The 21,561-nt window shown below is 47.0% G+C and overlaps 1 protein-coding gene across 1 annotated transcript in view; it reads right to left on the bottom strand.

Annotated features, from left to right (window-relative positions):
• LOC101836116 (serine/threonine-protein phosphatase 4 regulatory subunit 1-like) overlaps positions 1 to 18,265 on the bottom strand; it is a 66,194-nt gene extending 47,929 nt beyond the window's left edge. Inside the window, 3 exon segments of the mRNA XM_021229760.2 lie at positions 1,316 to 1,447; positions 15,816 to 15,937; positions 16,099 to 18,265. The gene's annotated coding sequence lies outside the window, so the exon portion shown is untranslated.
• Positions 18,266 to 21,561: the final 3,296 nt, after the last annotated feature.

The raw sequence follows: 21,561 nt of genomic DNA on the forward strand, positions 1-21,561 counted from the left end.
GCCAGACTCCTTGAAGGCATCACAGGACATCGAGAAGACAGTGCCCCACCTCACACACTGTCCAGACAATAGCCATGACTCCAGGTGGACTGGAACCCCAAATGTAAACCCCAGCAGAGAACAGCTATGGCCCCGACAGGCAAACATTTCTTTATGTTGGTCTTGAGACAGGTTCTTGTAAACAGTCCAAACTATCCTTAGAGTTGATACTGTTCTTTATGCTGTTCTCCAGACAGGTTCTTGTAAGCAGTCCAAACTATCCTTAGAGTTGATACTGTTCTGTTTCAGCCTCAAGTACTGAGGTGAAATGTGAGCCACCACATCCCATGCAAACACTGTGTTCACACGGCATGAAAGCACTAGCCAGGAGAGATGAGGCAAGCAAGCTGTCAATCACACGTAGATGAAAGATGAGGACCACATCTCCCTGCTTCTAAAATGGGAGGATGCTCTCCCAGTTCTGTGACCTACGATGTAAAGGGTGGGCCCAAGCTTGACCTAAACGTCACCTCTAAGGTCAACCAAATAGATGACAGGGACAACCTGAGGGGCCCTTGGCTCTCTTGAAAGTGGTGCAGCCAGGGAAGACGGAAAGGGTAAGAAATGAGGGACCGAAAGGACCAGCTGTGCCAGATGGACAGTCAGGGACAAAGGCATTCCTGAATAGTTGGGGACAGAGGGTGGGAAGTGATGAGGCCAAGGGCAGAGCCAATGGACAGACAGGAAGGACAGGAATGAATGTGTGCAGGCGGTGCGTGCGTGTGTGCGTGTGTGCGTGCGTGCGTGCGTGCGTGCGTGCGTGTGTGTGTGTGTGTGTGTGTGTGTGTGTGTGCTTGGACAGCCTGAGTTCCCGCTTTCTTCAAGAAAGCAAACCAAGTTCATAGCTGAAAGCAACACAGACAGGTCAGTGCTGCCATGGAGTGACAGTGGAGAAAGGCAGGCAGGGTAGGGTGACAAGGAACGTGGCAGCACACAGTCTAGGCATGGTGTGCTGCGCCCTACGGTGCTCAGGGGGCAGCATGCTCCGCACCACTTCCTCCCTTGTCTGGCTGGCAGGAGCAACAAGCAGGGCTGGAGCAGCAGCTCAGTGAGAAGGAGCCTGTGCAGCAAACACCGGCTCTAGATTCGATCCCCAGCTCTACCACAATAACAACAACAACAACAAAAGACCAACAGGGAAAGCCCAGTAAGATGGGACTCTGCAGAGACAGAATGGAGGTGTCCTGGAGACCACTGTAACCCACCTTACCCATGAGTCCCCTGGAGCCTGTCATAGCAGCAGAAAGAAGGCTGGCAGGGTAAGGGCGCTGCTTACCGGCTGAAGACATTCTCGCTGAACGCGTGCTTTTCCAAGCGAGTGAGCAGGGGCAGGTTATCCTGGCCAGGGATGTCCAAGAAAGCGTGACCTTCCCGTTGTCACAGTCTGGACCACAATCTTCGAATCCATCTAGACAGGAAGAAGAAACACTCTAAAACTGTATCTGTAGGCACCACCAACAGGGATGGGTCAGTCACACTGAGGCAGACACGCCCTGTGACTGGGCTATCCACTGCAAGCTACTAGAAGCCATCCACAGTGGTGCCAACAGCTATGGAAATACAAAAGAGGGGTGGCAGGGACCAGTTGATGGGACACTGGTTCCCATTAACAACTATGGTAACCACTCATCTCTGAGGAAGTTCGCATCTCTCCTCCAGTGTGCTGAAAATGGTCAACTAAGAAACATGCTCACACCACAGACAAGCACCCAGCAGCAGGGTTACCTCATGCCCTGGCTGCGTAAGGACTACTCAGTAGTGGGTAGTCCCACCGGTCCACGCCCTGGCCTAGCAACATTCAAGAAGGCTCTCCCTACAGGTCCCCTAGTCCATCTGGGCTAAGAAGTGCGCTGAGGTTGCTGAGTTAGGGGCCCAGGAGCCAATGCACCTGAACAGAAGGGATCCCAGGACTCTCTCTGATTAGCTGTGTGAACAGAAGGGATCCCAGGACTCTCTCTGATTAGCTGTGTGAACAGAGGGGATCCCAGGACTCTCTCTGATAGGCTGTGTGAACTGAGGGATCCCAGGACTCTCTCTGATTAGCTGTGTGAACAGAAGAGATCCCAGGACTCTCTCTGATTAGCTGTGTGAACAGAAGGAATCCCAGGACTCTCTCTGATAGGCTGTGTGAACTGAGGGATCCCAGGACTCTCTCTGATTAGCTGTGTGAACAGAAGGGATCCCAGGACTCTCTCTGATTAGCTGTGTGAACTGAAGGGATCCCAGGACTCTCTCTGATTAGCTGTGTGAACAGAAGAGATCCCAGGACTCTCTCTGATTAGCTGTGTGAACAGAAGGGATCCCAGGACTCTCTCTGATTAGCTGTGTGAACAGAAGGGATCCCAGGACTCTCTCTGATTAGCTGTGTGAACAGAAGAGATCCCAGGACTTTCTCTGATTAGCTGTGTGAACAGAAGGGATCCCAGGACTCTCTCTGATTAGCTGTGTGAACAGAGGAGATCCCAGGACTCTCTCTGATTAGCTGTGTGAACAGAAGAGATCCCAGGACTCTCTCTGATTAGCTGTGTGAACAGAAGGGATCCCAGGACTCTCTCTTATTAGCTGTGTGAACTGAGGGCGTCACTGAGCCTCTTTGCATTTCTCATCCTCAAGTAAACCCACCTTGTGCAATCGGAATGGTGGCACATATGAGCTGTCCCACAGAAAGCCCCGTGAGATCTGTCCTCTAGTCCTGTGGCCTGCCCAAGCCCGACCTCAAGTCCTCATCCTTTAATCTGTGATGCCCATTGCTGGTTCTCCCACCTCCAAGACCTTCTACAGATACTGCTCCTGATCTCCTCTGGCTTGGCCCTTTAAGTCATGGCTAGTGCACAGCATCTTTAGAAGGCCTCTCCTGGCCACCGCCTCCCATGTCAAAGGATCCCACGGTGCCAACCTGGCTGACTGTTACAATATAGCTCTCTGCACAATGCAGAGAGGCCTTCAGCAACAGGCACTCTTTTGGGAAGGTGTCCATGCTCTCACTACTGAGTTCTCCACGCCCAACTAGATGGTGGTCCTTAACCTAGTGATGAGCAAATTCACTCTCTAGCCATGTATCTCTCTCTAAGTTAACACAATGTTTCCATAAAATCTTTCTATAAAATACACACTGAAGACTGATCACTAAGAGATGACTCTAGAATGGCAGTAGTAAGTAAAGCTTTTAGGTGGTCATAAAAATTAAAGTAATTTAATTTAGGGGTTGAAGAGGAGGCTTAGTCAGCAAAGTGCTTGCTGCCCAAGCATGAGGGCCTGAGTTCAATCCCCAGGACCCATAAAAAGCCAGGTGTGATGCAGTACACTGTAATCTCAATGGTAAGGTGGTAGAGGAAGGCAAATCCCAGGGACTCAATGGCTAGCCAGTGTTATGAAACACTTCTTTAATTATGTAAAGATGTGTTACATTTGTTTACATTGTTTTTTTTTAAACTGGGTAAAGATGCGTTGCATTTGTTTAAAGATGTATTTCTTTGGCTGCCTAAGGCACCTGACTGGTCTAACAAAAAGCCAAATAGTTAACAGCTAGGCAGTAAAGGGATAGACAGGGCTGGGGCAGAAAGAATAAGCAGAAGGAGGAATCTAGGCTCAAGGGAAGAGAGGAAAGAACCAGGGAGTGGAGGGGGAAATGAGGGAGAAAGAGAGCAAGACAGCTGGGGCGAGCCAGGTAGCTGCCACCAACCAGACAGGGAAGAAGCAGGAAAAGTAGGGCGTACAGAATGAAAGAAAGGTAAAAAGCCCAGAGGCAAAATGTAGATGGAGAAAAACAGGTTAAATTAAGTTATAAAAGCTAGTGGGGCAAGCATAAAATAAGGTCAAGCATTCATAATTAATAAGTCCCTGTCATGATTTGGGAGCTGGTGTGTGGCCCAAATGAAAGCCTATTACAAACCAGTCGATGCTACTTGTCCAATACTAATGGGACCAAGTCCAAAAAAACAAGGTGGACAGTTACTGAGGAATGACACCCAAGACAGACCTCTGGGCTCCACAGGCATGGACAAACACATGTATCCAAGAGTGCACACACACACACACACACACACACACACACACACACACACACACACACACGCCCGCAAACGCACACAAAATATTTACATCTTTTAAGCACCTTTGAAGAACCAGAGGTACAGAAGTACCTAGTAGGCATGACTCAGTTCTTTGTCTTTTGAGATAGGAGGTGTTACTGGATCCAGTAGTCAGTGAGCTCTGAGGTGCTGCCTGCATCCTTTCCCATCCCCACAAGGGCTCCAGATACATGTGACCACGCCTGGTCTTTGGGCATTGGGAATACAAACTCAGGTCCTCATGCTGTGTGGCAGCATTGTACTGATGGAGCCACCTTACCAACCTTTCTTGGCCTTCAATTTTTTCTTTTATTTTTCTTATTTAATATAATTTACCTTTTATGTTTTGTCTGCATGTATGCATGTGTGAGGGTGTTGGATCTCCTAGAACGGGAGTTACAGACAGGTGTGAGTTGCCATGTGGGGACAGGGAATTGAGTCAGGCAACTCTATAGTGATAGATTATTTGTGATTTATTAAAGCTTATCTGAGGATTCAGAAAGCAAAGTCAGCCACAAGCTATAGAAGCCAGGCACACACCTTTAATCCCAGCAGCCAGAAGCTAGGGGGTGGTGGTGCACACCAGTATCAGTATCTGGGTCTTTTATTTTTCATGTTACTGACCTCTGAAAGAGCAGTCAGTGCTCGAAACTTCTGAGCCATCCCTTCAGCCCCTAATTTTTTCTTTATTTCTGAGAATTTCATATTAATACACAAAAATATGACATCTATCCATTTTTCCTCCTTCAACTTCTCTCATATCCCTCCAACATGCTCTCCTCCTAACTTCTTATCTTTTAAAAAATTTTTTGGTAACTCACAAAGTTCACTGGTAACTATCTACATGTGAATGGGTGTGTAGGGTCAACCACTGGAGCATGGGGAAACTACCCATGTCCTTAATTTCCGTGCAAGAAGTGCTTTTACTATGGCTCCATCGTGGCATCTCTGCACCTATGTTTTTAGGCGCAAATCCTGATCCTCAGGAGAACGGACTGGAAAAGCAGGTGAGATCTCCTGGGTGATGTGGTCTGAAAAGACCCTGTGCCTAGACTAGGCATTGGCTCAGACTATGACACCAGTCTACAGACACATTTTATATATGGCAAGTACTGGTTGTTAAAATTCAGCTACTAGGCTGGAGAGGCAGCTTAGCAACTAAAAGCAACTACCACTCTTGCTGAGGTGATGCAAGAGTTTGACTCCAAGCATCCTTATCGGGTGGCTTACAACCAACTGTAACCCTAGCTCCAAAGTGGTCAGACGCCTCAGGCCTCTGCAGGCATCTGTACTCACATGCACACCCCCCAACACACACACACACACACACACACACACACACACACACACACACACTTTTAAAAATAAAAATAGAAATAAAACTTAACTTTTTTTCTTTAAATCCCTGCTACAGCTGACTTTCCCTGCTATGCAGCCATCCTGCTTCATCCTGCTGGAGAAGAGGGAATCTACTAAAAGGGTAAGGCAGGAAGGGAAGGGCCTGGGTTTGAAACCCAATTATCATGAGGACTCTCACTATTTCAAAGAATGTCTGGCCCCCAATCCCCTGCTGAACCTTTCTGTTTTGACCAAAAAGAAAAAAGATGAAGAAAGAAGCAACCGTGACCTCCCCTCCCGAGGCGGCTTTTGGCAAGAGACCTGCCTCCCTGGCTAGTTCTGGGAAGATCAATGGTACCGGCTCTAGAGGTGCCAATGTTCCCTGCTGCACTTTGCACTGAAAATTAGATGTCTGTGCCAGTTACACCACAGGTGTGAAGAGGCAGAAGAGTCCCACCTGGCAGACAGGAAGCCATGGCCAATTTAGGAGTAATTGATAAGAGTTTAAAATAGAGATGGCAAGCTGTGCTGCCTAGGTGCTCACTATTCTCTGAAATACTGGCCACAATTCTCTCAACTCTTTTAGTTATAAGCGAGACCTTATTAAAAATTCAAAGTGCTAACGGAATCTTAATAGAGTACACTGTATGCGTGTGTACATGCCAACTGTCATCCTCAATTGCTCTCCACCTTATTTTTGAGGCGGGTCTCTTGCTTAACCTAGAGTTCACTGATGCAGCTGCAACAGACAGGCAGCGAGGCCCAGGGAACCCCTGTTTCTGTTTACAGGGCTCTGGGATAATGGACGTGTGTTGCCATATCCAGATTTTGTGTGGGCGAGGGGGATGGGATTCAAGTCCTCACTCTTGCTAGACCAGCTTGGTTCATCTCTCTGGGCCCAAGTAGTGTACATTAGCTTAAGCGTAATTGTGTGTGTGGGGGGGGGAGAGGTGGGGTGGGGTGGGGTGGGGGATTAAAGTGCCATCTCCCCATAGGATGACCACTGACTAGCTGAACAGCCCATGACACAGTATTTGATGTGTATGCTCAAGACCCTCCCTCCCAGGGCCCAGACACTGCAGCCTCAGCCCACATGAGTGAAGAGCTTCCATGGGCCCTGGCAGAGTACAAAGAGCTTGCTCCTGAGCTCTGGGGCTTACTCGTGGCTTTGGAATCCACAGAGACAGACCTGCAAACACAAGGAGAACCTCACAAGCAAGACCGAGGGCTTCTGTGGGCCCTCGGGACCTACCCTATGCTTCACAGGCAGAGAACTTGTTGTTTTAATGCTCTGCAAGAAACGCTTTCATCGGAGAACTAAAGACCTTGGCAATTAGTCCACAGAAGAAGAGCTGTTACTGCAGAATACTAATGACCCTACTACAGAGACACATAAAACAAGGGAGTAAAAGCTATAGGTCATATGGTATTGAGTAATTAACCCTTACTGGCTACCTCCAACAATCTAGCAACTAACCACACAAACCTCTGCTTAATTTCTTGAAAATTTCATACAATGTACTTTGATCATATTTGTCCCCTTTCTCCACCTCCTCCCCAGTACTTATCCACTTCAATGTCTGTCTGTCTGTCTGTCTGTCTGTCTGTCTTTTAACTCAGAGTCCAGTTTGTATTGGCTGAGCACTCCTGAGAATGGGGTTGGTTATATAGACCAGTTTAAAAAACAAACAACAACAACAAAAAACCCAGCCATTTCCTCTCCAAGAAGCAATCCCATGTCAACAGCTCCTCAGCTAGAGGCGTGACGTCATGCTCCCCTCCCCTCCTCCACGCTGGTATTTTGTCTGGTTTGAGCTTGTGCTGGTCTTGTTGAGTTCATATGTGCAGCTGCCCTGCATATATGTCTGGAGCCATCCTCTATCTCTTCTCCCAATTCCATGTAGATCCCAGAGCTGTGAGGGGAGGGGTGTGATGGAGATGTCCATTTAAGGCTAGGCATTCCAGAGTCTCTTACTCCCTGAACCTTGACCATTTGTGGGTCTCTGTGTTAATTATGGAAAGCAGCGGCTTCTCTGATGAGGGTAGAGTGAGACACTGGTCTACGGGTGCAGCAATATGTCACGAGCAGTCATTTTACTGCTGTTCCTTCAGCAGAGTGATTGTAGCAGGTTTTCCTGGGGCCCATGACATATGTAGTCTCAGGTTCTTGGCCGCAGTGGCAGTGTCAAGCATAGGTTCCATCTCCTGGAGCAGGCCTTAAATCCAGTCAAAACATAGTTACTCCCTAACAGTTGGCACCAGCAAGCATATCTTGCTTGTATCTCACAGGATTCACAGCTGGCTGAGAAAGACGAGTACTCTCCTTCTCCAGCACTATGCACAGTACTTTCAGTCCAGTGAGCATTAGCCAGCAGGGATGACGCCTCTAGATGAGCACCGGCTAAATTTCTCTACATCCTTAATCTCAAGCATGTGCTGTCTTCAGCAACAGGGAAAGTAATCACACCACAGGCCAACAGCCTACAGCAACAGGGTCTTGCTGTCATGTCAGGAGCAAGTAACCACACCACAGGCAACAGCCTACAGCATTTTGGAAGGAGCTCATGGAACCTCATCAACAAACAATTCAAAACCAGGTAACCATTCCCAGTACTGAAGGTTTTATTTGGTGGTCCATGGTATCTAGTTGGGGTACTACCCCCCCCCCCATTGTCTTAGTTAGGGTTTCTATTGCTGTGAAGAGAAACTTCGCTGTTCTGGAACTTGCTTTGTAGACCAGGCTGGCCTCAAACTGAGAGATCTGCCAGCCTCTTCATCTGGAGTGCTGGGATTAAAAGTGTGCACCACCACACCTGGCTCTAAACTTTTCTTTAATTCCTTTTCACAAATTGGAAACTTAGCTGGGTGGGATCTTGCCCTGATGTAACCACTCCCTTTATTCCATTTCTTAATCTGTTTATCTCCTTCAACACAGAGACTTTACTTCTTGGTCCTCCATTTCTTCTCAAACTGTTGTACATTTTGTATTTTTCCTTTCCCAGCTTGCTCCTTTCCCTTATAAATCTTCACTAGAGTTAACCCTAATAACCACATTGCAGAGTCTGTACTAAGCTGTTTTGAGATTTCTTCTGCCAATGGAATTAATCCAAATCTCTTCACATTAGCCTCAAGCAGACTCTTTGGACAAGGGTAAAAAACAGTCACATTCTTCACCAAACAGCACAAGAATGATCTCCAGGCCACACACTAAAATCCTCCTCTGAATCCTCTGAGTCAGGCCCCACAGTTCATCACCGCACACTCAGCACCACTGTCTTCCATGCTCCTACTAGTATGGCCCATTAAGCAGCACTTGAATCATTCAACTGCTTTTCTAGCCCATCGTCCGAAGGTCCATAGTCCTTCAAACAAAAACACGGTCAGACCTATCACAGCAATACCCCAGTCCCTGGTACCAACTTCTGTCTTAGTTAGGGTTTCTATTGCTGTGAAGAGATGCCATGAGCATGGCAATTCTTATAAAGGAAAACATTTAATTGGGGTAACTTACATGTTTGGAGGTTTAGTCCATTGTCATCATGGTGGGACGTGGTGGTGTGCAGCAGACATGGTGCTGGAGAAGGAGCTGAGAGTCCTGCATCTTGACCCACAGGCACGAGGAAGTGAACCGACTCACTGGGCATGGCATGAGCATATATGAGACCTCAGAGTCCACGCCCACAGTGACACACTTCCTCTAACAATACCCACTACAACAAAGTCACCTCCTTAATAGTGCCACTCCCATGAGCTTATGGGAACAATCTCACTCAAGCTGCCATGCCCATCATAGAGTAACACTATTTAAATGCTTCTCATATGTGTATTTATTTTAGGAACCTTCTGCAGTAGTAGGTTTCTATAAGGCTTTTTCAAAGGCCTTTAGCCACACAAAATTCTTAAGGTCTAGAATGCAAAGGAATATTACCACGCTTGAAAAGAAGCCAAGCCGGTAATAACCAGGAAAAATGAATACACAGAAGTTGCCCAGAGCCGATGGGATTAATAGAAAATTCTCTTTAAGCATCAGTTAAAAGAATGTTTAAAATATATATATTCTAGGAAAAAAGGAGGCAGGAATACAAGTAAGATCCAAGTGCATATCTGAGTGAGAAAAAACACACAAAACAACCAAAAAGATAAATGGAAATAAGCTAAGGGTCAAACAACTGAGAAAACGGATAACTCAAAGCACAGCAAAGGAGCTGTACTGGCCGCTCTTCGAAAGGACCAGGGTTCTATTCCCAGTGCCCTCGTGACAGCCCACAACAGTCTGTAACTCAAGTTCCAAGGGATCCAGTTCCCTCTTTTACCTCCAAGAACACCAGACACAAGGCGCACACCAGACACATGTACAGGCAAAGCATCTACAGACATAAAATAATAAAAATTAAAGATCAGCACAGCGAGCTGTCAAAACAAAGCAAGGACGCCAAGTGGCAGGAAGTAAAGAGGTGCGTGGCGATGCGGTGCATGTGCGAGTGGAGACGGTGGCGTGGAAAGACGAGAACAAGAGTGGCTGACGGGAGGAGAGCGGAAGCTGTCAGACTCGAGACATCCAAGCCCTCCACTTGGGGCAGAACAGCACCAGCGTATGCAACAGCACGGCATGCCACACCCAACTGCTAAAAACCAGGGACCAAAAATACCCTTTATAAAAGTTCCCTTTTTTTAATTGACATTCGTGGGGGAAATCTTCAATGTGCTCCAGGGAAGGGTGACACTAAAATACAAAAACCAAGAGGAGAACAGACTTCTCACCAAAACCATTAAATAAAGAAAGAAAACGGAAAGACACCATTACAGAACCGAAAGCCGGGTGTTGGCGCACACCTTTAATCCCAGCACTCGGGAGGCAGAGGCAGGAGGATCTCTGTGAGTTCAAGACCAGCCTGGTCTACAGAGCTAGTTCCAGGACACTCTCCAAAATAATACAGAGAAACCCATCTAAAAAACAAACAAACAAACACAACAACAACAAAAACCATTACAGAACCGAGACAAAGTCTGTGCCTAGAGACACACTTTCAAAATGTAAAGCACTATAAACATCTGGAGCATTTGACACGTTCTTAAAGACCCATGAGTGGGGGCCTGAGTGGCGCGTGGTTGTGGGCGGCACGTGGAGGCGCTGGGAAGCACCGGGTCCTCTGGAGAGCAGTGAGCGCTCTTAGCCACCGCCATGTCTCCAGCAGCCCCAGCACCCTGACAGCGTCACCTTTCCCAAGTCTAACAGAACCTAACCCTATGCTGTCACAACCAAAACCCGGAAATTAACTGTACTGAAATCAATACATGCTTCTAAGTTTACACGGAAATTCAAAAGGTCTAGAACAGCCACAGCAATTTTAAAGGGAAAAACCTTACTATCCATGTACTATGAGACAGACTTAAGAATAAACATGCCTCTTACCAGACAGCAAGAAGAAACACAGTTGTCTGCAAACCTCGAAGCCGGTTCAGTTTTTCACAAAGGTTCCAAGGTAACTCAGTGACCCAGGACAAACTTTTCAGCAAACAAAACAAACAAGTAAATAAATGTGGAGAAAACGAACATTGGTCCTTATGTACGTCAATGTAATTAACTTACAATCTATCAAATTCAAAGCAAGAAACAGTAAAATTTTAGAGTGCAGGAGAAAGAGCACGTGCCATAACACAATGACCAGTTCAGCCCACCCCCACCACCAGCGTGCTCTCAGAAGGAGAGAGCAGCAGCCAGATCGGGTGCCCCAGGCCTGTGTCCCAGCACTCAGGAGCCTGTGGCAGGGGGACTGCATGAGTCTGAGGACAACCCCGGATACAAGTTCCATAGCCTAGGCTAAACAGTGAGCCCTTATTTTCCCCTCGCACCACCCAACCCAGAAACAAGATGAAAGTGGAACACCATGACACAGAACTCAAAAAGATAAAACAGAAAAAAATTGCAAAACAGGTATTTAATGAAAGATTTGCATAAAGGTCATACATTTAAAAAATGACAGCCCAGTATAGGAAATGTTGGATAATATCATCCTTGGTAATTAAAACATGCTACACGTCCACTAGAAAGACAATGTTTTTAACCGACTGTATCAACACACTAGCGAAGGTCTGCAGCAATGCGACCTCTCTCTCATTCGTCAGAGACAGAAAGGCAAACTGGTACCGCTCCTAAGACAGCCTGGCAGTCTCCTTACAAAGTTAACAGGCATTTACCACGTGACCCTCTAAGCCCTACTCCCAGGTATTTGCCCAAGAGAAATGAAAACACGTTTGTTTACACAAAGGCCTGTATGTTTAGTTACAAATAAAGGAGAGTCACCTCTCCCTGGGCCACTGGCACTGCTAGAGCGTTGATAACCCTGCCACAGTCACTGCCAGCACTCACAATGAGCTCTGTAAGTAGAAGCACTCCTGACACTCCCTTCTCTGAAGGGGGCAAAGCTGTTGGGATGAGGCAGCTGTTAAGACTCTGCCAGGCTGCTGCGATCGAAGCCAAGCCGCCCATACACCAACGCCGGCCACCATGAACACCCCACAGTTGCTGAGAAAAGTAAGCCAGGATAACTGAAACAGCCTCTGACAATTTGCTATTGTAAGGAAGTCCAGATGAACCTAAGTCCTTTCCACTTTCTAGCCTAGCACAGGGACTGAGATGGCCGGTACAGAGGCAAGGCCGTGATTGGTCCAAAACACAAGCCTCATTGGCAGTGATTGGTGTTAAGGGGCAAGGCTGTGATTGGTCCAAAACACAAGCCTCAATGGCAGTGATTGGTGTTAGGGGTAAGGCTGTGATTGGCTTTAAAAGGAAGTAGTGACTGATCCAAAACAAGGAGTAAATGAGTCCAAGGTGTAAATGGTCCTTGGGGCTGAAGAAGCAGGCAGCGCTAGCCAATGGTTATACATTAAGACTCACCCTAACAAATTAAACACTGGTAAATTTCACTGAACATAAATTGTATGCCATCAATAAAAATGACTTTAAAAAGTTAATATGAGCCTTTAATGCCAGCACTTTGGAGGCAGTGGCAGGTGGATCTCCATGAATCCCAGGCAAGTAACAGAGATGAAGACTACACAGAGAGAGACCTTGCTTCAAAACAAAACAAGCAAACACTAAAGAGAAGACATCACACCTTTTGTTTTGTTGCTGCTGCCAAGCCAAGCTTTATCCGGCTACAAGGCCCACCAGGTTGCATTGCTGAGTTACTGTGAGGGAAACAACTTTGTTTTTTTGGGACAGGGTCTTGCTATATATAACCTGAATTCCATATGGTGCCCAGGCTAGCCTTGAACTTGAGATCCCCCTGCCTCCTCCCAAGGGCCAGAATTATCAAAATTTGAGCACTACTATGTCCTGCTCAAACAACTCAGCACACGAGACCCCTGTGATTGATTCTGTGTTTATGAAGTGATTTTGTGACCCCAGCCATCTCCCTCAAAATCCAGCTGGATCCAAAGAAAGCACAGTGGCTGGGAAACCAGAGGGAGGTGGGTGGCCTCCAGGGAACCCTTCATTCCACCGTAAAGATGTTTAAGAGTGTAGACACAGGCTGCCTGGCCATTCATGTATTTGCCCCAGTGGTGTGGAAAAGCCAGTGAGTTCTTACCACACAGTCTATCAAGTGGGAAAGCAGCAAGTCACCAGACTGAATATGCCAGGGACTAGTCTCTCTATTCTACACCAGCCATGTTCTTCCAACCCCCGGGGCTTTGGAGCACAGGTTTGACCTGTTACTAAGATTTCCAACAACATGACAACAAAGATGAGAAAATGGAATCCCCCCACCCTTTCACCCACACCATAGCAATTTCAATAGAATATTGTGAGAGAGAGGAGCAGGAGGATGGGAGGGAGGAAGGACTCGGCCAAGACCAGGAAGGAAGGAAGTTAGACATCAACGTGAGCACAGTGGGCAAAACTGATGCCCAGACCACCACGTAAGACCAGACACCCAAGCCGGGAGGGGGTGGCGCACGCCTTCAATCCCAGCACTCGGGAGGCAGAGGCAGGCGGATCTCTGTGAGTTCGAGGACAGCCTGGTCTACAGAGTGAGTTCCACGGCAGCCTCCAAACAATACAGAGAAACCCTGTCTTGAAAAACCAAAAAAAAGACCAGACACCCAGAGGCACAGTGGGTCACACCAGTAACCCCAGAACATGAAAGGCTGACACAGGAGGATTGCCAACCTGGGCTGCATAGTGAGTTCCAGGCCAGCTACGGAGTGAGCGCTCGTCAGAGATGGAACGAGACACAGAGACAGAGAAGCATCTGAGCGACATCTGCAGACAAAGCAGGTGGTCAGGAACTAGGAAACCACGACACCAATAGGGAACTGCTGTGGGGCAGGGAGGCAGACAACAGCACGTAACACAGTCTATGCACACGGTTGCCACAGGCTGAGCTGAGCTACTAGGAGGAAGGCTGTCCTGAGTCCTCAAAATCCCAGGCCCGCCAGCAGAAGCAAAGGATGTAGGAAAATGCAGAACGACCCCAAAGAGGGCCAGCTAACCCATCTCTCGACGTGCACACGGCTGCAAGCCACTGCCAGGAAGACTTGCGGCAGCTCAGCACCAAACATCACAGACCTGAGCAGATGGCTGAGGAGCCTGCTTGGGACCAGCAATGTCTTCGAAGCAGACGTCACCATGAAAGGAAGAAAGCAAAACAGGCAAGGGGCGTCTGGGAAGGATCTTAGACATGAAAAATGGGGGCTCTAACTAAAGCTTCAATAAGTGGCAGCTTCGACACAGCTCGAGAGAGAGTTAGTGAGCTGGAAGACTGATCTGACAGATTACCCACAACACTGCATGGAGAAACGAAGACAGTTAGGACACCAAAGATGGAAAGCTAAGGCCTAAGGTAAGTCCAATAGAATTCTAGAAGAGATTAGAGAAAAAGGAAAGAGATACTGGCTGGAAAAAAAAGATGAATAGTCAATCTGAGAAGTACAACTGCGTAATTAATAACAAGGCCAAAGTCGGCGTTACGGAGAGGCACGAGCAAAGGGAAGAAGGCGCAGTGATAATCCAGGCGCAGATCGCTCCCCGAAAGGACTGATTAGAAGAATAATAGCCAATCAACAAGAGGGATATGGACTCTGACAGCCTCATTAGGGGTGACCTTGGCTTTGAGCTTCTCCTTGCTTGCGTGAAACCAGTGGAGCAGAGCCCACTCCCATGACTACAGCGGTGAGGGCTAAATGACAAAGACAGATGACGGGACACACAAATGTGGAGATGGAAGCGATGAGTGGATGCAGAAATCCCTTTACTGTCGTGGGGTCCCACCAACTGGGAGCCTGGCCTGCAGCATCCATCAGGACCTGCCTTCGCTACACATATACTTTAACGTACTGACAGCACACAAGAGAGACAACATTACCGTCGTATGTGTACATTCAGGACAACTCAGTTCACCAAGTACAGTGTGTCAGGGCCTGCTGCGTGACAAAGACAGCAGTACCCCGTTCCATCACCGTCTGTAGGAAAGCTACTTCTTTTAAAAACATCCAAAGCACTAGCAACATCCAGAAATGTCTCATAGGTTTGTTTAGGACTGTGACAGAGTTGATAGTATCAATGCTTTACAGGCCAGAATCTTCAAAAAGGCAACCATGATTGCCTCACTAGACTCCTGCAGAGCAGGAGTCTGTTCCCTGGAAATGCAGATTTATTTCCAAGTACTGAGAGGTTTCTCCCACCAGACACTGGGAGTGGAGCCTGCAAACATTAGTTCAGTGGGTTTTCATGGCATCTTATTTCAGAGTGCCATAGTATCAGGCCAGTAATTATGTGGTTTCTACACACACACACACACACACACACACACACACACACACACACACACACGCAGGCGCGCGCGCCTCCTCCTTCTCTTCCTTTGGCTGAATCTCGCTCTTGATGACCTCAACACCCTTATCCCAAATGACCAGTCAGGAAAAGACAAATGGTAGTTATTACCTAACAAGATGTAAGAAGACCACTGATCTACCCAGATAAGTCCAAGAAGCTTCCCGACTGCAGGAAAAGAGCCCCTTCCTTCCTGAGGCATCTCTCTCAGAATCTGCCCACTAAGTAGAGATGGCAGCTATCTTATTTACCAAACCCTTCTCTGTCTGCTCTGTAAATGTTGTCACTCCTGGGCCTTCAGTTTGTCCTTCCTAACACAACAATTTCCTTGAAAAATAATAGTTATTAAATCACTGATGATAATATATTGTTAGTGCTGTTCATGCTTCTCTGGCCAGAGTTCAAGACTAATTACAACATTAGGGGGGAGAGGGAGGGGAGGAGGAAGTGGAAGAGAGGGGAGGAGAGGGGAAGGGAGGATTTCCAGAAGGAGGGATTCAGAGAGAAGCCTTGGCATTAAGCTCTCCCAATACCTGGACTGAATGACTGAGTCATGACTCCGTGTGGAAACCCCATACAGCACAGGAAGGTTCGAGGCTGGGTGGAAAGACGGGATGGTCTCACATTTCAGCCCTGCTGGTTTACTTGTGTGTTCCTTAAGACAAAGATAAACAACCCTCAGAGTCCAGAGGTCTACAATACACAAGCACCCTCAATGTACAGAGAAAATAGGAAAACATGAGCCAGACTCTGAACGGACCAAGAGGACCCAAAAGTTGGAATTAAGAAGGATTTTAAAGAAACTCTTAAACTTACAACATGGAGATGTCAATAATTTGTGAAAAGGAAAGGACTCTCAAACAAGAAGTGTTCTTTGGAAAAAAGATGGTTCAGCAGTAAAATCAGTAGCACTGCAAGCAGGATGGTCCATGTCATCACAAAGCCATGTGGCTGGACGTGGTGGCTTGTCTGTGATCCCTTCACTCCTGTGGGAAACAAACATGAGACTCCCCCAGAAGTGTGCAGACCGGTTAGCCCTGAGTACGCAGTGCAGTGGCAAACAAGGGGGACCCTCCCACGTGACATGGCAAATACATACCCTCATACACAAACACAGTGTGCAGGCACACACACAAGAATATTCCTCTCCATTCAAAAGGCACCAAATAGTAATCCTAGAATTGAAAACAGCATTTGAAATTCTAAAACTCACTAGAGATGACAAAATTCTCTGAACGTCCTAAGAGCCGAGAGAGCCTTGAGCTCAAAGTGAACCCCAAGATGGCAAACACAAAAATCAGTCTACACATTGTCGCCCCTGGTCACCAAAACCAAAACGGCCATTTTGGAAGAAGCAGGGAGTGAGGACCGGCTGCACTATCCGCACAGGTGGTGGAGGAAGAGAGGCTTCATGGGCCCAGGGTTGAGAGAGAGCTGTCAATCAGAGCTTGGAGGTCAGTGGGACCGCCTCCAGGAAGGAGATGACATGAAGACACTGCCAGATTTAACAACAAGAAAAGAAAGAATGTGTTTCTAACACATCGTTTTTTAACATGCAGACAACAATAAATGCTGGCAGAAACAGCAGGCTGGAGCGAGTGACACCATTTAGAAACCTTTGTCTTCAAAAGGAACAAAGCCCACTAGAAATGGTAAAGACAACCCAGTTTCCTCTTTATGCCTTCATTACTTTAAAACGCACGTGATGGTTTGAAGTGAAAATGAGCACCTGTGCTGTGGAATCTGCACCCCACCTATGTGGGCAGTGCTAATTCAAAGCCACCCAGGGGTTCAAAGGAGCCTCTCCACTCTGGAGTTAGCACCTCACCCCCACAGCAGAGCAGCCCTGCCATGCCGCCTGCTCTGTCTCCACAGCTAGACCTTCACACCCTGGGCCTGCCATACAGTGCCTGCAACAGGGCTGCTTGCTTCCATAGAAATCAGTCCCCTGAGGCTTTGATTAGCAGCGCTCAGACGGCCGGCCAGGCAGCCTCCAAGAAGGCGAGAATCTCGCCTTAGAAAACCAAGGGAGGTGCACCACCTGGAGCTACCCTGCAGAAAGCACAGACTCTAATTAACGAGCTTCTGTTGGCCAAACAGAGACAGAAAGCAGGTCAGAACTACCACACCGCGGCTAAGTGAAACCAATGCCCACATTCAAAATCATGCGCATTAATTTGTCAAGTGTCAGTCAGCCTAACAATGGCCACAGTAGAATGAAATTTTGGTAATTCACATTAGGTATGTAAAGAAGAGAAGGCAGAAGTTTTAAAAGTTAAGAAAATTGACTTGAAATAGCAGCAAATCTGAATTATAGGGAGTTTTGTCTATGTTCAGAACAGGACTTAAAAATCTCAGCCCTCTACAGAGCAGGGTCAGGCTCACAGCCACGCCCCTGGGACAGCCCGGCACCGGTTCAAGGCTGGTGGTCAAATATAGCCAAAGAGAAGCGTCGTCTGGGATGCCACAAGTGGGCTCAGCACTCACCCTGCAGGGCAGATCATAGCCTGTTGCCAACACAGCCTGTCAGTGCCTCCAAGCACACACAGCATCTCCCCATTCACAACATGTGGAAAACACATTAAATGTTATTAAATCACATGAGGGGGAAGTTATTTCCTTCTTAATTCCCTAACGAAATTAAAGAAAATACTCTTTTGATGTTAATGTGTCTCTAACATTCCCCTAAGACTAGTTATCTGTCATTTACTCTATTTTGTTTTGAGACAGGGTCTCATATAGCTGAGGCTGGCCTTGGACTCACTATATAGCCATGGTTGACCTTGAGCTCCTGATCCTCCTGAGTTCTGGGAATAGAGGTGAGTGTCACCACTATTCCTAGGTAAATCTTCCTATTAATACAAAGTATGCTGCTGTTAAGTATTTCTTGCAGGCAAGGTGGCTTTTATCCCAGCACTTGGGAGGCAGAGGCAAGCAGATCTCTGTGGGTTCAAGGCCAGCCTGGTCTACGTAGTGTCCAGGATAGCCAGAACTAGGGAGTGAGACTGTCTCAAAAAAAAAATTTGTAAGCAACAGCATCTATCTAGGATTTAATGATATTATTTTATTTCCATTATATTGCATACTTCTGTTAAATTTCAGTTATTGCCACCAAAACAAATTCCTCAAAATGCTTTCAAATGCATTTGATATAAAGAAAACTACACACCATACACTGATAAAGTAGACATAATAAAAAATGGCATACAAGCAGCTGATTTCTGAATTGATGCAATCCAAGGAAAATAATTTACTAATAATGCCACATTCATGCCTAAAAGAATAGCACCTCCTATTTCAAGCACTGAAAATTCATTTTCTTTTTACAAAGGTGCTTTGCCTTGTGTGGGCCCGTTCCTGGGCCTCCTGAGAATCAGAAAACCCTCCCAGGGCTGCAGTAACTCCATCCTCAGCGCAGCCGCCACTGTTTCCTTGCGAATGGTGCAGCACATTTTTCTTAGACTGGGAGCAAATGAGATTGAGAGTGCCTTCCTCATGGTGAGGGAGCCAGCACTGGCTTTGGTGTGGATGGCCAAGGTGTGCTAACCAGGTGCTCAGGTAAATAACCTCACCCGTGACATTTTACCGCTTCTTCTCATTATGTCTTCAAAGACAAACCAAATCAATCAACACCTGATGAGCTCAGTAATAACAGAACAGGCTGTCTCCACCTCGACACTTCTGAACACTCTCTGCTGTGGGCCCTACTTCTTCAATAGCCCTCTTTGCCTCAGACCTCACATGCCAGAAGCATCCCTTCCCTTTTAGGGGTGAAGGAGAGCATGACAAGATCTTCTGTGGTTGAGCCACACCTAAGGAGCTAGAGGCCTCAGCACGACTACCTGAGAGGCTTCCGGTCAGTGGGAAAAAGCCTTCACCTCCACTCGGGCCTTCAGTCACCCCTCAAGCTGTCCCCCACGTGTTCCCATCGCTGTGGCTTGGCTGTGGATGCTACCACTGCCTACCAGTCTTGCCTTGATGTCCTCTCAGATAACTTTCTTTAAAAACAAGAACAATGAAAGCATCTTCACTCTGCTGCCTCATCTCCTTTTTCTATTTTCCCAGCAAATCCCTCACCTTCAGAAGGCAAAAGCATGTTTGCTGTTCATCAGCTGTGTCCCCTCCCCCTCCCTCCCCCCAGAGTAAGAAGCTCTGATGAGCTCATTGATATGCCTGGCACACACAGACACTCAGTAAAAGGTGCAGAATGAAGGAGCGAATGGTAAAAACCTGCCTTTGAGCTGCTTGCCTGTGTCCCCTGGCAATGGAAGCAGCACGTAAAGCGATGTCGGCTCTTAAAAGGATTTTCTAGGATTTACATTTCCGGCCACTGCTAAGATGGCATGCTGTCTGGTAACTGTTGACAGGGACAACGGGTAAGGTCTACGTGATGGTATCAGGGGCAGTCAACTATTCTGGGAGCCAACAAGCCCAGGCTGAACATAAACACCAGGAATCTTAAGTACTCAAGTCAGGCATGAAATATGAAGTAGTATATGAATAATTCCTTGTTCAATTGTTTTCATTGTATGTTTTGCATTTAGGGAATAAAAGTTACCAGCTCCATTCATGAAAGCTTAATACAATGCAGAAAAGCAAGGCTTCCTGGAGAAAATAATCTCTCCTAGTAACTTCACATCAACTGGTCCAATTAAGATAGCAAATAAACCAATACTGATCATGTTTTCGTTCATTTGCCATCGAGGTTAGGAAGAACCATCAATGTCAGGTTCACACAGGACGCTGCTAACACTGCAACAAAGGATAAATAATTAGAACCATCAAAAGAGCAGTTGGGGAAGGGCTTAGATGTGCTAGTGTGACCTATAAGTATGTTTTTCTTCCCAGAATCCTACACGCTCAGCACCCAGTCTCTGTCCACTGCATGCGCGTGCGCGCGCACACACACACACACACACACACACACACACACACACACACACCTCTGTTTCTACTGAATTGTGAATGAGGTCCCTGCTGTCAGCAGCTGTGGCTGTTACTTGCCTTACAGGGAAGAATTCCAAGTTCAGACCTCCATTTCAGTAGCTCAGACAGACATCTCATTTCTACCATTCAGCCAAGCCAACATGGTTCTGAGCTCACATTGAAAACCAAGAAGCTGTACACATTTTGCAAAAACAAGATTTTTCCCTTTGATTCTAAATCCAAAAAAATTACAAAACAAAACAAAAACGATGATGAAAAAGTTTTAAAACTTAAGAACCTACAACTCAGAAAAGGGGAATTATCCTTCACGATGCTAAACTAGTTACTCACTCAACAGTTGTCTGAAAAAACCCAAATGACTACTGTCTTCACCATCTTTACCATCCAACAGGATAATGAAGGACAATGGGACAGGAGGCTTCAGTGACCCCACGCATCCCTGAGTGCCTGTGTGAAAGCCACTGCCTCGCACAAGGCATCAACTTCTTACAGCAGGCTGTATAGGAGTGAATATTTAAGCTTGTTAGATAAATGTGCTTCACGGGGCCAAAGAACAGTAGATATAATCTAACAGAGAGAAAAGAAGCCCATCAGATTATTTTACAGCAAGAATCAAAAGATCAGCATGAACGCAGGTCTATAAACAGCAAACCCATTGTGAAAATACCCTCCTCCTCCAGTCACTCAGAACTCGCAAGGCCCTAGAGTCCCCAGATACACAGGCTCCGGGGACCAAGGCCATCATCTAGGAGCCAGCACTCAGTTCAGTAGGGGAAGGACCACAGGAAACGGCACACACAAACAAGAGGGAAGCAAGCCTGTTAGGAGAGAAGCTGAGACGGCTTTCCTGAGACAAAATGATCCATGAACTGCACCCCAGAGAGCAGGTGAGAATCTGTCATTGAGAAGAGAGTAAGTCAGAGGAAGAGGAAGGAACACCCTGAATCCAGCCAAAGCACAGCAGAGGCAGGACAGTCCGTCGTCTTCTCAGGGACTCAGGAGGCCTCACAGGACGCCACAGGGCCCTGGCTAAGTAGCCACAGTATAATTGGTTTTAAGTGGAAAGGTAAGAAAAAAATAAACACAGTAAAACACAGCCAATGAGATACCTTCATTGGCTCAGACATGAGCAGAGTTGAAGCTGCAGAGCTGCAGGCAGAATGTTCCAGCGCGTCCATCCCAGCAAGCATTTTCATTAAGAATCCGTTCTCCGGGCAGTCCCGATATTTACGACTCTCCATTCAACATGTCATCCTGTCACTATAACTCTGTGTGAGATATGACACCCAGGGCCAGACCAATTATCCACACGATCCAATATTCTGTCTCTGC

The sequence above is a fragment of the Mesocricetus auratus genome, unplaced genomic scaffold, assembly GCF_017639785.1.
Source record: "Mesocricetus auratus isolate SY011 unplaced genomic scaffold, BCM_Maur_2.0 Super-Scaffold_100028, whole genome shotgun sequence".
Classification (NCBI taxonomy): domain Eukaryota; kingdom Metazoa; phylum Chordata; class Mammalia; order Rodentia; family Cricetidae; genus Mesocricetus; species Mesocricetus auratus.